The sequence below is a fragment of the Triticum urartu genome, chromosome 6A (assembly GCF_056163025.1).
Source record: "Triticum urartu cultivar PI428250 chromosome 6A, HENAU_Tu73, whole genome shotgun sequence".
NCBI lineage: Eukaryota > Viridiplantae > Streptophyta > Magnoliopsida > Poales > Poaceae > Triticum > Triticum urartu.
Genome location: NC_141878.1, coordinates 572950322 through 572965166, shown reverse-complemented (window position 1 = coordinate 572965166; position 14845 = coordinate 572950322). Strand labels below are relative to the sequence as shown.

The following is a 14845-nucleotide window of genomic DNA, read 5'->3' as shown; positions in this document are numbered from 1 at the left end:
ATACCTTCAGCCGGACTCCTGGACTATGAAGATACAAGATTGAAGACTTCGTCCCGTGTCCGGAAGGGACTTTCCTTGGCGTGGAAGGCAAGCTTGGCGATACGGATATGTAGATCTCCTACCATTGTAACCGACTTTGTGTAACCCTAACCCTCTCCGGTGTCTATATAAACTGGAGGGTTTTAGTCCGTAGGACAACATACACAACAACAATCATACCATAGGCTAGCTTCTAGGGTTTAGCCTCTCCGATCTCTTGGTAGATCTACTCTTGTACTACCCATATCATCAATATAAATCAAGCAGGACGTAGGGTTTTACCTCCATCGAGAGGGCCCGAACCTGGGTGAAACTTCGTGTCCCTTGCCTCCTGTTACCATCCGGCCTAGACGCACAGTTCGGGACCCCCTACCCGAGATCCGCCGGTTTTGACACCGACAGAAGCACTTCTGGTTTTAACACAAAAGCACAACTAACGTAGTATATGAAACTGTCTGGATGAACACAATAGGACATGTATCTCTTTCGTAAAAACTTAGGGAACATCATTTCAAACATAAAATCATGTGCAGAAGCTGGAAATCACTTACGGAACAAAGTTTTTCTTGAGGCATAAATTCTTCTATGTTTGCTTCTAGTCTGGGACTCATTTGGAAAAATGGCGCCTGAAAGCCAGGCGGTGGTTGGAAAGGTGTGCGCCTAATATCTTTCAGCTGTCATGTGGAAGGAAAAAATTACAGTCAAGTCAAGTTAATATATGTCAGCTAAGTCATTATGTTGAGTCAAAAAGTTCGCCAAAGGAAAATGATGAAAAGTTGACTCACCGTGTGTTTCCCAAAAATTCCGTCCTCCGTTGACAGGCTGTCTATGTTAGCATAATTCTTAATGGCCTCTGTGTCCCACATGACAAGTCTTGCAGGAGTGTCAGGTTCCATGTCCATAATCTTCATATCCTGGTACTCAAAATACATTATCTGCAAGTGAGGAAGAGGTAAAATTTAATCATGTTCTTGTAGCTGCTTGTGGGTATAAAGAAGTGTACAAGTTAGTGAACGAACCATTGGTATCAGGAGGCAGCCACACAGGGCGCCTGCAAATCCTTTGTCCTTGAAGGTTCGGAGTGATGTCATCAGTTTCTCTGTGACAGCATTGGAGCAATCATATGATGATATGTTACTTGCTGGCCCTTCTAGAGCGGCTAAATAATCGGGGCTAACGCAATCATATGTCGTTGGGCATAGAAATACCGCTGTTGCAAACATCACGAAAACCTGTTGAAACACTTCTCCTGTCAGCTCTGGGGTTATGAGATCAGTTAACTCTCTGATGTTTGGAGCATGCCCAGCACACCGAGTTTCAGACTTAACCCGACATCTGAAAGCTTCTGAGCATTTTCTATGGATAATGTGCCCGCCCAGTGGAATTCCTAAGATCCGGTGCACGGTGTACGAGTTGATAAGGAATCTGTATCCACTAGGCAGTATGAAACACCTGGAAGGGCAATCAAAATAGCGGCAAGCCAGCGAACGAAACACCTTGGAAGCTCACGATAGCACAGATCTAGTAGGTACCCTAAACCAATATCTCTGACTAGCTGTTTTTGTGGTTCTGTTAGCTTTTCACAGACAGAAATGAATTTCTGGAAGCTAAGTTTTGTGCTGAATTCTTCTTCGTATTCACCCATTGCAGCAGCTCTGCGGACAGAGATAAGAAATGACCTTTAGCAAATTTATTGTTGAACCACATGCTTTTTCTGGCAGAAGCTTACATATAAACGCCGAGTCGGCAAAACAAACATAAATATTTAAGCCGTGATTAAAAATGCAGCTAGAAATGAGAGGCATTGATTTCCAAAGAAATTTCAACGACACACGTGAAATGCATGATAAAAAACACCTACTTCGAGGCAGCAAGCTGCTTCTTTGTCCTGTACTCCTCAACAAGCTTTTTGTGCGCTGCATGTTTTAACTCGATCCTTAGTCTCTCTGTCTCTAGTTGGTCATGAACCATGAAATCTTGGGTGACAATCTCCGTGCCATCGACAGACTGAGACTGAGTCTCTGACAGCTGTGGGGTGGAATCCATCTCATTGAACTCTACATAAGAGGTCATGAGACGTCATCGTTATCAGGTTAGCTATGTAAGACAGTTGTTAGCAGTCCATGTGAGACTATCATCAACAGGCTGGTTAGCTAAGACGGGTTCGAACTCTGAGTTAGTAACTGTCTCTAGTTGGTTAGCTAAGACGAGTGCTTAAGTTTTGCATGGCTGGAGATATAACTCAAGTTAGCAAAACCACGGCGCAAGCATGCAGTTTGCATGGTTAAAGTGAGGTTAGCTGAGTCCTAATTTTAAATCCGTAACCCCTCTGCTGTTACGACGGCGCAACAATTTGAGCACGGACCAGCTGAAGATAATTGGATGCGGAACCGATATTCAAATCGCGCCCCACCTGCTGTGTTGCGCACACGCGGTGTCTACGCAGCCCGCGGAATTGCTAGCACCGGTAATTTTTTTGTTCAAACGTTCAATCGGTGGCATAATCATGGTGAGAATGCAATGGATTACCTGAACAGGAGATCCACGGCGAGTGAGATGAAGGAGACCGGTAATTTTTCAGTGACTAGTGAACTCTGCGGATGGATCAGGATTGGCTTTCCTTTAGAGAGCTCGCCTGTCGCCACCGATGCTAGATGGAGAGAGATCTGGAACTCATCTGCGGACGACCCCACAAGTTAGTCAAATACTTGGAGGAACTATTTGAGAGCCCACATGTCAGTATGAGCTTGAAGTCCACCTACCAGATTTTCACACCTCAGATGGAGGTACTCCTCATAGGACTCATATAAGGCCGACCCCACAAGTTAGTGAGAGACTTAGAGGAATTAGTAACTAAGAGCCCACTTGTCAGTGTCATGGACGGTCAAGTGAAGTCGACCTACCACATCTCGTCACGCAAAAAAACATGCCCATCTCTCATGCATCGCAAAACTCACCCCACCTATCAGGTTATTCTTCTCCTGCACGCAAAAAACGAAGTAGCCTCTCTCTTTCTTTCTCTCTCTCTCTCCCTCTCTCTTTCTCTTTTCTCTCTCTCCAAGATTCAAAATCATTGAAGGGGATACCTCCACAATTTAGAAAGGTGTGACTTCCGAACAATCAGCGCATCAGATTCGACAATCAAAGGTTAGTAAAAAAATTATCAACGCACCTTTTGCGTGGCGATTCCTGATACACTAGATTTAATTCGTTGATGAATTTGTTGTGGTCGGGATTCATAGAATAAAACTGTTTAGTTTTACACTATAGCTTTGATTTGAATTTGTTTTTTGTTTTGTATCCTCTCGTCCTTGTAATACGAGGTTGTTACTTTTGTTAGGTTTCATGGTTATCTTTGTGTTAAGTGTTGCACAAGCAAATTAGCATGAGAGGATCTCACTTTGGTTGAGGTTGTAGTTTAATGAAAAATTAATATATGTATATATTTATATTTGTTAATTACATAGAACTAAAAATATATCTCTGTTGATAACGACTTCAAAAAGTTTTAACACTGATACTATAGGTTTATAACCTTTATATTTTTTACATCTCTTTTTCGGGGCAGATGTTCAGGAGTGCGTCATCTGGTCAGGACAACAGGGATGGTCGGTCTTTGAACGACATCGGCAAGGATTATGGGAGGCAGATAATAGTAAGGCAGTTGAACATTAGTGTTTGGTCTTTTATTCCTGGGACGTTTGCTGTCAAGGTGTCACCACTGAGAACACCAAATAGTAGATCATTAACAACAACAAAAATGATTTATATCCTGGATGAATGCTGTAATATCTGTTTATCATGTGCATCTACTTTGCAGTTGAGTATCGAGAGGTGGAAGAAAAAAAATTACTACAAAACGAGAAGAAGATCAAGGATGCAGATGCTGTCAAACACACACATGCCATGCGGGCTGGAATAATTGGAGTCAAGAGTGAGGTACAAGTTCTTGGCAAACGCCCCAACCAGGAGCATGGTGTGCAATAGAGGAGCATTCTAAGCAGCATAGACTCCTCTAAGCAGATTGTCCAGGTAACGACAAAAATTTCAAACGCTGGTTTTAACGTATGTGGAAGTTTTAGTCGCACGTGCCTCTAATTATTTTTTGGTTTGAAGACACAGATGCCCACAAAGGCATAGAGCGGGCGTTGTGATGGCCCAGCGTTTGTTGGCGGTCATAATGAAGAGGTGTAGGGTAACAGAATTTCCTTTGATGCAAGCAGAAGGATCATTGGCAACAAAAGCATTGGTGTTCAAGGATTCGGTACGGTTTGCACAAGCAAGAAGAGCCTAACGACAAAATCAAACATAGGAGCAATAAGCTCTACCATACAGCAGAATCAGAAAGCAATACAGGTGACAGCATATACGAACGTGCAACAACATTTAAAGCAAATGTATATTTATTGTGAGCAATTTTTTCTTTGTTTTCGTCTGGTATATTTAAATTGCAGTATCTTCCACACGCAGGTGTACGAGGAAGGAAGCAAGTATCGCGGTAGTCCACGAATTGATGAAAACATAAGGCAAGGTCCTTTGAAAGGATCACCTGTGGCGTTCAACATGAGGGGTCCTTCCAAAGGATCTCCGATGGCATTCAAAATCATCAGCGAAATCACCAATGCACAGAGGTTGTCGCCAAGATTTGCTGGACAAGAGAGGCATGGGAAAACAAAGGTGACGTTGGAACTATGCTTTTTCAATTCAACACACAAACAGTTTTATGGGAGAACAGGGTAATGTGGAAAACAGGAGGACGGCTGTCTGTCTTGTCGGCTGTATGTGCAGTTGTTACTTTATATAGGTTGTTGTTGTGCGTCTCCGGTAGTATGGTGTAAACAGAAGCACATCTGTGCCTCTTTGTGCAGATGTGTGTGTAGCATGGTCACATTCGTGATGTGAACAGTGCCTCTGGTGTACAGCTTATACTCGGTGAAGAGGCACGGGTCTGGTTTTGGTATACCAGATGAGCCCTGATGAGTCATATAAATCTTTTGTTTAGAAATTTAAAAAATTGCATATGCTGCTATGGATATCTAATTCTGTTTCTTGCCATGTGTTCAGGATTTGGCAGAGGGGATAACAGATGAGGGGAAGAAATGTCATAGTTCTCCATCCATTTCGAAGGAAACGCAACGTTCACAGCAGCAAGTAGCGTACAGCGCCATCATGGATTGCATGATAGAAGCAGCACAGTCCCTTGGTTGCTCGAGTGCCGGAGAAACAGGGAGCAGCATTGCACAATCCAACATTGGAGAGGCAGACTCATTTATGGATTTGGACGTGGCATGCAGAAACGATTCTGCTGCGCGTGACAAACAACAGAGCAGTAGCAGCTCCGCTGTAAGTGGACCTGTGGCTGGTGATGAGAGTGATGTCGTCAGAAGTGAATGCGATCAGACGAACGAAGACACGGTAGACAGAATCATCATGGCGCCGCCGACCATTGTAGAGAAAGAAATGGATGACATGTTTAAAGATTTCATATACCCAACGATTCAGGAGGTCACCGAAGCGGTCGAACCAGAAGGTGGTATGGTATTTGGATCATTGGATGAGTGCTTTTTCTTTTTTTTGCAGATATGCTAGAAAGGTTGGGTTTGCTGCCAAACGATCAACGAGCAGAAGATCGACATATGATCAGCAGCTTGACAAGCAGGTTTTTCAGTGTACCAAGGAAGGGAAGAATAAAACAACTGAGAGACATGTTAAGGAGAGAAGGAGCAACTGCTTGATCTGGACAAGTTGCCCAGTCCAAATAACAGCCAAGAGGGATACAGATAGGAGGAAATGGTATCTGAAGAATGTGCGTCTAGAGCACAACCACGAGCTTCACCCATCTGATTGGATGCTGAAGTTCATGAGATGCTATAAGATGATACCTGAGGAGAAATTCTTTATACAAGTGCTGCAGAAGGCAAGGTTAGAACCAAGGAAGGTTATGCCGATTTTTGCTGCCATGGGGAAATCGAGGCGAGCAATTATGTTCGACACGAATGACATAAGCAACATTGCATGCCGGGACAGGGCTGGAGAGCGCAACACCGATATCGCAGACACCATGAAACTGTTTGCTGATATGTAGAGGCGGAGGCCGGGATTCCACCATGTGGAAGAGATAGAGAACAATGTACTGCGCAACCTGTTCTGGACAGACTCCTTGTGTAAGATGAATTATGATCTATATGGAGATTTCGTGTCTTTTGACACCACATTATCTACGAATATATATGGCTTGCCATTTGCACCAATTATAGGTGTCGACAACCATGGGTAGACCGTCCTATTTGGAGTAGGCCTTTTGAAGGATGAGAAAATAGGGTCATTCAAGTGGCTCCTAAGCACGTTTGTCGAGGCAATGGGAGGTAAAGAGCCGAAATACATAATTACAGACCAGGACCAGGCGATGAAGACTGCAATAAAGGAAGCTCTTCCGAGGACGAGGCACAGGTTCTGCTGGTGGCATATTAGGAAGAACCTGAAGGAAAATAATGCAGTAGTGTTTGCGCAGCACCCAGGGATGTCTGATGATATATTTCGAATCGTCAAAAACTCACTCGATCAAGACGAGTTTGAGCGTGCCTGGAAAGCAGCAATTTCTCTGCACAAGGTGGAAGGCAACAAACATCTGAACAGGCTATGGGATCTCTGAAATTTTTGGGTACTGGCCTACTTCAAGGACTGTTTCTATCCTTTCTCGTCAACAACCACTCGCAGTGAGAGTACGAATTTGATGTGGAATAATTACGTCGACCACAAGGACACTATAAAAAGGTTTGTTGTTGCGCATCACACGATTCAGCAAAATTTCCTCGCCACACTTGACAAGAAAAGACACTGAACAGAAGAGAAGGCGCCATCACTAGAGACGGGTTTTCCGATTGAAAGACAAGAAAGTCAAGTATACACGAATGAAATTTTTAGGAAATTCCAGCTGGAGCTACGGAACCGGACTTACTTCAAGTGCTCTGATCTGGCAAAGGGGAGGCAGTATTTTTTAAAAAAGATTATTGATCCTGAAGATAAAGTGTGGAGACCTTATCCCGGCGAGGAATTTGACAGGTTTGAGTTCAGGGTAGACGTGGATGAGTAAAAAGAAATATACAGTTGCAGCTGCAAGAAAATGAGTAGGGATGGCATTCAGTGCTGCCATGTGCTTAAGGTGATGGACCAAACAGGCATGATCGATCAACTACCAAAATCCTTTGTCATCCCCAGATGGACCAGGAATCTATCAGAGAGTGTGAAAGTTCTGTCTACAAGTCAAGGTGATAGCATGACCATACAAGACGATGAAACTATGAGATTCCGCCTCGCTTACGCTGAGTTGTCGGATATCTGTTCAAATGCATGCAGAAAAGAGAAGGCATACCGTGTGCTGCGTGAGTGTACGGTAGATATGAAAATAAAAGTCATGGCGGCACTTGCCGAGGAACCAGACACATGCATTCTTGTCGAAACTCTCAAGAACCCTTCCATGAGTGGATCAAAGGGTATGAAAAACGGAGATCGAATCAAAGCTGGTTTTGAGAAGAAAGGAAAAGGCTACAAAGCCGCAACCAAGTGCAGCCATTGTCGAGAAAAGGGTCACAGGAAAACAAACTGTCCGGATAACCCAGAAGTGCAGGAGAGGATGAGGATTGCAGAGGAAAAGAGGAAATCGCAGCAGGAGAAGAGGGCAAGGTCAATGAAATGGCCGACAACACCGACAACACCATCGAGGACATCAAACGGCTCAGGACAATGCACTCCAAGCCAAGGAGGAAGATGTCAGACGCCAGCAATTCCAACGACCCCACTGACAGCAGGGAGCATTTACCAAAGTCTTGCATCTACGCCAGAATCAAACATCACACAAGCCAGGCACACAGAATGCGTGCAGGAAAGCCCGGGACAAGGCATGGAATCTGCACAGTCCATTTTCAGAAATGAAATGTCTGAGTGGAGACTTTTTGGTACCGGAGAATAGTATGAATAGAAAAATTAAAAGGTAATAATGCAGCTTAAACAGGACGTGAGCAAAAAATAGTGATGATCGCAATCTTTCGCTTTGTTTTTATGTATGAATATTAATTTTACAAGTAAATAGGTTGAATAGCTACGCAGAAGGGTGGGTTTGCACAAGGGTCGAGAAGGAAAAATGGATTATTGAACATTCAAAAACAAGGCCGCACGTGGAGCGATGAAATAGCAAGAAATTGGTGGGGATTGTTTATTTTCTTGTGTTGTGGTTATAAGAACGGGTTGTAAGTTAATTTGCTGCAGTTATAGAAACAAAACCAATTTAAATAAGAACGCCTTTTGCTTCTTTATGTATTTTTTACTCGGCGGATGAAAATATTAGAGGCACATGTTTCCTTGTTATTTTCCGCAGCCGTGTCGGTTTATGAACGTGGATGTTGTAAGCATACAAGCATGCTTCTCTGCTGCGTGACAGAGAGATAAAATTAACCTAAGGGCACAGGTAGCCACGACCATGCCACCGGTGAGTGTTCAACCGTGACTCTCACGGTTGCATGGTCACGCCCGCCATTATGGAACGAAAATGTTTTTAAGCATAGAATCTCGGTCGTGCTTCTGGGGCTGCATAACCGTGGCTTTCGTGGTAACTGTGCCTCGTCTGTTCTAACGCATGTTCTTTCTGTTATGAATGCATGACTGTAAGTAGTTCAAATAACCGTGCTTGCGATGTGTGTGCAACTGTGCCTCATGTGCCTTCACGGGGTGCTTCTGTGATGCAAAGATTTCAAACACAACGGGTCACGGTTGTGGTTGCGTTTTTGTTTTACAAATGGATATAGTGCCTGGCAGTAGGTTCACGGTGTTTGCTGTTGCTACTAAGGCACGTGGAATCATGGTCGTGCCTGTGTGTGGCATGTAGAACAGTGCTATACAATGCCGAAGGCAGGACCGTGTGTCTCGTTCTTGAAAAGCCGTGGTTCTGCCATCACTTCATTCACTTGGTTTTGTCCGCGTTTTAGCAGAATCATCTGCAAAGCAGAGGCACGGCCTTGAATCTTCTAGTGACTTAATTGTAACACGCACGTTGGGTTTCCGCAATTAACGTACGAATGTGACTCCACGTAAAACACAAGCATGCCTCCCTGAGGAGCTTTACCTTGCCACACCTGGTTATAGATCAACGGATGCATTTGGAGCACAAAGAGACACGAAGGTGACCTCTGACTTGAAACACTGACACACTTGATGGTTCGTGCATTTGAGTTAAAATCTTACAAAGAAAACAATTGTAACACGGACAGTCGTCCGATTCTACTAGGTTTCCGTAATAATCGCACAATCGTGACTCCGGGTAATAATAAACCATGCCTCTCCACCGACTCATTGTGAATACAATTAGAAAACCTCTGCGCGTGACTCTATGTAATTAGAAGACCTTTGAGGGCTGTATGCCCGTGCTTGTGACCCTTGACACTAAAACACAGAGTAAACGCCCGTGCCTCTATGCTGTATGCACGTGCTAATGCCCGTACAAGGAAATACGCTTTTAAAAACAGGGTCTCTCGTATAGCCCATTCCGTGCCTCACAGAGTAAATGCCCGTGGTTGTGCGTAAGACTAAGGTTAGCATGACTCTATGTAATACCACAGACCATGCCTCTACGCGCTTCATGCCCGTGCCTGTGATAATTGTGATCCCGCGTAAAACGCAAGCATGCCTCGCTAGGCCTCCAAACCGTGCCTCTCCTGGTGTTAGAGTCAATGGAGTCATCTAGAACACAAAGAGACACGAACTGTTGTACATGCCTGTGTGGCACGTAGAACAGTGCGTCACAATGCCAAAGGCAGGACCATGTGTCTGGTACGTGACAAGCCGTGACAGGAGCGTTTCAGCAGAATCATTTGCAAAGCAGAGGCACGGACTTGAATCTTCTATTGACTTAAATGTGAATGTGTCCCTAGAAAATTTTGCTGCTCGTAGAGGCAAGATGACTGTAGAACCGTGCTTCCGGCGTCAAACAGATTCTTCTATTCAATGTGTGCCGTAAATAATTAATACACGAACGGGCATGCCCCGTGCCTGGTCTGCGTGTGCAACAGTGCATCTTGTACCTTGAAAGCGGTGGTTCTATTTAATGTTTCAAGCAGTCACCTACCGTTGAGTTGGTACGAGTAGTACTTAACCCAGGCCCCCCTATCAGAAAGTAAAATAGAAGAAGTAATTAATCTGGACCCCTCCGCCCCCCATCGTGGGTATTTAAGGCGTCTCGCGTGGATTGACAGGCTGTAATCCATTTCTGCAGATCCTCCTCGGTGAGCACTGGTCGTGGGCGGCGCCACCCCAGCAACGGAGGTGGAGATGGAAAGCCCTGCTCGTAGCATCAAGAGGTCGAGAGTGGCGCCACCGGTGACGCCGCTTTCTGGTGGTGTGCTGGTCGTCGGAGGGGATGGAAGCGGCGACCGTGCTCCCTCCCGATTCGATGAGGAAGAAGAGGGATGTCGTGCAGACCGCATCAGCGATCTCGCCGACGGCGTCCTAGGTGAGATCATCTCTCGTCTTCCCATCAAGGATGGCATCCGTACTCGAATCCTCGCACGTCGCTGATACGTCCATTTTGCATCATGCTTTCACATCGATATTTATTGCATTATGGGATGTTATTTCACTTTATGTCACAATACTTGTGGCTATTCTCTCTTATTTTACAAGGTTTACATAAGGAGGGAGAATGCCGGCAGCTGGAATCCTGGGTTGGAAAAGGAGCAAATATTAGAGACCTATTCTGCGCAACTCCAAAAGTCCTGAAACTTCACAGAACATCTTAAAATAAATAAAGAAAAATCCTCGCCAAAGATGAAGGCCAGGGGGCCCACACCCTTCTCACGAGGGTGGGGGGCGCCCCCTTAGGGCGTGCCCCCTACCTCGTGGGCCCCCTGGTGGCTCTCCGACGTCCATCTTCTCCTATATGAGGTCTTTTGATGAGAAAAAAATAAAGAGGAACTTTTCGGGACGAGACTCCGCCACCACGAGGCGGAACCTTGGCGGATCCAATCTAGAGCTCCGGCAGAGCTGTTCTGCCGGGGATACTTCCCTCCCGGAGGGGGAAATCATCACCATCGTCATCACCAACGCTCCTCTCATCGGGAGAGGGCAATCTCCATCAACATCTTCACCAGCACCATCTCATCTCCAAACCCTAGTTCATCTCTTGTATCCAATTCTTGTCTCAAAGTCCGGATTGGTGCTAGTAGGTTGCTAGTAGTCTTGATTACTCCTTGTAGTTGATGCTAATTGGTTTATTTGGTGGAACATCATATGTTTAGATCCTATATGCATATTATTACCCCTCTGATTATGAACATGAATATGCTTTGTGAGTAATTACATTCGTTCCTGAGGACAAGGGAGACGCCTTGCTATGAGTAGTCATGTGAATTTGGTATTCGTTTGATATTTTGATAAGATGTATGTTGTCTAGCCTCTAGTGCTGTTATGTGAATGTCGACTACATAACACTTCACCATTATTTGGGCCTAGAGGAAGGAATTTGGAAGTAATAAGTAGATGATGGGTTGCTAGAGTGACAGAAGCTTAAACCCTAGTTTATGCGTTGCTTCATAAGGGGCTGATTTGGATCCATATGTTTCATGTTATGGTTAGGTTTACCTTAATACTTTTGTTGTAGTTGCGGATGCTTGCAATAGAGGTTAATCATAAGTGAGATGCTTGTTCAAGTAAGAACAACACCCAAGCACCGGTCCACCCACATATCAAATTATCAAAGTACCGAACGCGAATCATATGAACGTGATGAAAACTAGCTTGACGATATTCCCATGTATCCTCGGGAGCGCTTTTCCTATTATAAGAGTTTGTTCCGGCTTGTCCTTTGCTACAAAAGGATTGGGCCACCTTGCTGTACTTTATTTACTTTTGTTACTTGTTGCTCGTTACAATTTATCATATCACAAAACTATCTGTTACCACTTATTTCAGCACTTGCAGAGAATACCTTGCTGAAAACTGCTTATCATTTCCTTCTGCTCCTCGTTGGGTTCGACCCTCTTACTTATCGAAAGGACTACGATAGATCCCCTATACTTGTGGGTCATCAAGACTCTTTTCTGGCGCCGTTGCCGGGGAGTGTAGCACTTTTGGTAGGTGGAATTTGGTAAGGAAAAAATTATATAGTGTGCTGAAATTTACCGTCACTTGTTACTATGGAAAGTAATTCTCTGAGGGGCTTGTTCGGGGTATCTTCACCCCGTCCAATAGAGCAAAGAGTTGCTCCTCAACCTACTGAACCTATTGAAAATGAAACTCCTTTTGAATTTCCTTCGGGTATGATGGAAAAACTGCTAGCTAATCCTTTTACAGGAGATGGAACGAAGCATCCTGATGAGCACCTAATATATGTGGATGAAGTTTGTGGATTATTTAAGCTTGCAGGTATACCCGATGATGTTGCTAAGAAGAAGGTCTTCCCTTTATCTTTGAAGGGAGACACATTGATATGGTATAGGCTATGTGATGATATGAGATCATGGGGCTATAAAAGATTGAAGTTGGAATTTCATCAAAAGTATTACCCTATGCATCTTGTTCATCATGATCGCAATTATATATATAATTTCTGGCCTCACGAAGGAGAAAGCATCGCTCAATCTCGGGGGAGGCTTAAATCAATGTTATATTCATGCCCCAATCATGAGCTCTCGAGAGAAATAATTATGCAAAGTTTTTATGCTCGGCTTTCTGAAAACAATCTCACCATGCTCGATACTTCTTGTGCTGGCTCTTTTATTATGAAGACTATTGAATTCAGATGGAATTTATTGGATAGAATTAAATGCAACTCTGAAGATTGGGACCTCGACGAAGGTAAAGAGTCAGGTATGACACCTAAGTTTGATTGTGTTAAATCTTTTATGGATACCGATATTTTCCGTAAGTTTAGCACTAAATATGGACTTGACTCTGAGATAGTATCTTCTTTCTGTGAATCTTTTGCTACTGATGTTGATCTCCCTAAGGAGAAGTGGTTTAAATATCATCCTCCCATAGAAGTAAAAGTAGCTGCACCTATTAAAGTTAAAGAAAAGACTGTCACTTATAATGATCCTATTGTTCCTACTTCTTATGTCGAGAAACCACCTTTCCCTGTTAGAATAAAGGATCATGCTAAAGCTTCAACTGTTGTTCGTAAAAGCAATATTAGAACTTATACACCCCCTGAGCAAGTTAAAGTAGAACCTAATATTGCTATTGTTAAAGATCTCTTGTCTGATAATATTGATGGGCATGTTATTCAGTTCGAAGGTGAAACTGCTAGAATTGCTAAACCTTGTGATAAAGATAAACATAGATCTATGGTAGGCGTGCCTGTTATTTCTGTTAAAATAGGAGATCATTGTTATCATGGCTTATGTGATATGGGTGCTAGATAGTGCTAGTGTAATACCTATTGACTTATATGAAGAAATTAAGAATGAAATTGCACCTGCTGAGTTAGAAGATATTGATGTCACAATTAAACTTGCCAATAGAGATACTATTTCACCAATTGGAATTGTTAGAGATGTTGAAGTCTTGTGTGGGAAAACTAAATATCCTGCTGATTTTCTTGTTCTTGGTTCCCCACAAGATAGCTTTTGTCCCATTATATTTGGTAGACCCTTCTTAAATACTGTCAATGCCACCATAGATTGCACAAAGAATGTTGTTACTATTGGCTTGGATGATGTGGTTCATGAGTTTAATTTCTCTAAATTTAGTAAACAACATCGTGAGGAAGAATTACCTAGTAAGGATGAAATTATTGGTCTTGCTTCTATTGTCGTACCTCCTAGTGATCCTGTAGAACACTATTTGCTAGACCATGAAAATGATATGTTCATGAATGAAAGAAGGGAAATAGATGAAGTATTCTTTAAACAAGACCTATTCTGCAACACAATTTGCCTATTGAAATTTCAGGGGATCCTCCTCCACCCAAGGGTGATCCCGTGTTTGAGCTTAAACCGTTGCCTGATAATCTTAAATAGGCTTATCTTGATGAAAAGAAGATATATCCTGTTATTATTAGTGCTAACCTTTCAGAGTATGAAGCAGAAAGATTATTGAAAACTCTGAAGAAGCATCGTGCTGCTATTGGATATACCCTTGATGATCTTAAGGGCATTAGTCCCACTCTATGTCAACATAAAATAAATTTGGAAGCAGATGCTAAACCAGTTCGTGATCCTCAACGACGTCTGAATCCTAAAATGAAAGAAGTGGTAAGAAAAGAAATACTCAAGCTTCTGGAGGCAGGTATAATTTATCTCGTTGCTGATAGTGAGTGGGTAAGTCCTGTCCATTGTGTCCCTAAGAAGGGAGGTATTACTGTTGTTCCTAATGATAAAGATGAATTGATTCCACAAAGAATTATCACAGGTTATAGGATGGTAATTGATTTCCGCGAATTAAATAAAGCTACTAAGAAAGATCATTACCCCTTACCTTTTATTGATCAAATGCTAGAAAGATTATGCAAATATACACACTATTGCTTTCTAGATGGTTATTCTGGTTTCTCTCAAATACCTGTGTCGGCTAGAGATCAATCAAAGACTACTTTTACAAGCCCTTTTGGTACTTTTGCTTATAGACGTATGCCTTTTGGTTTATGTAATGCACCTGCTACCTTTCAAAGATGCATGATGGCTATATTCTCTGACTTTTGTGAAAAGATTTGTGAGGTTTTCATGGATGACTTTTCCGTCTATGGTTCCTTTTTTGATGATTGCTTGAGCAATCTTGATCGAGTTTTGCAGAGATGTGAAGAAACTAATCTTGTCTTGAA

General features: G+C 43.1%; 1 pseudogene; it reads left to right on the top strand.

The window, feature by feature from the left end:
- The first annotated feature begins 2693 nt into the window (after positions 1–2693).
- LOC125516984 (uncharacterized) lies at positions 2694–8008 on the top strand (annotated as a pseudogene).
- The last annotated feature ends 6837 nt before the right edge of the window (positions 8009–14845 follow it).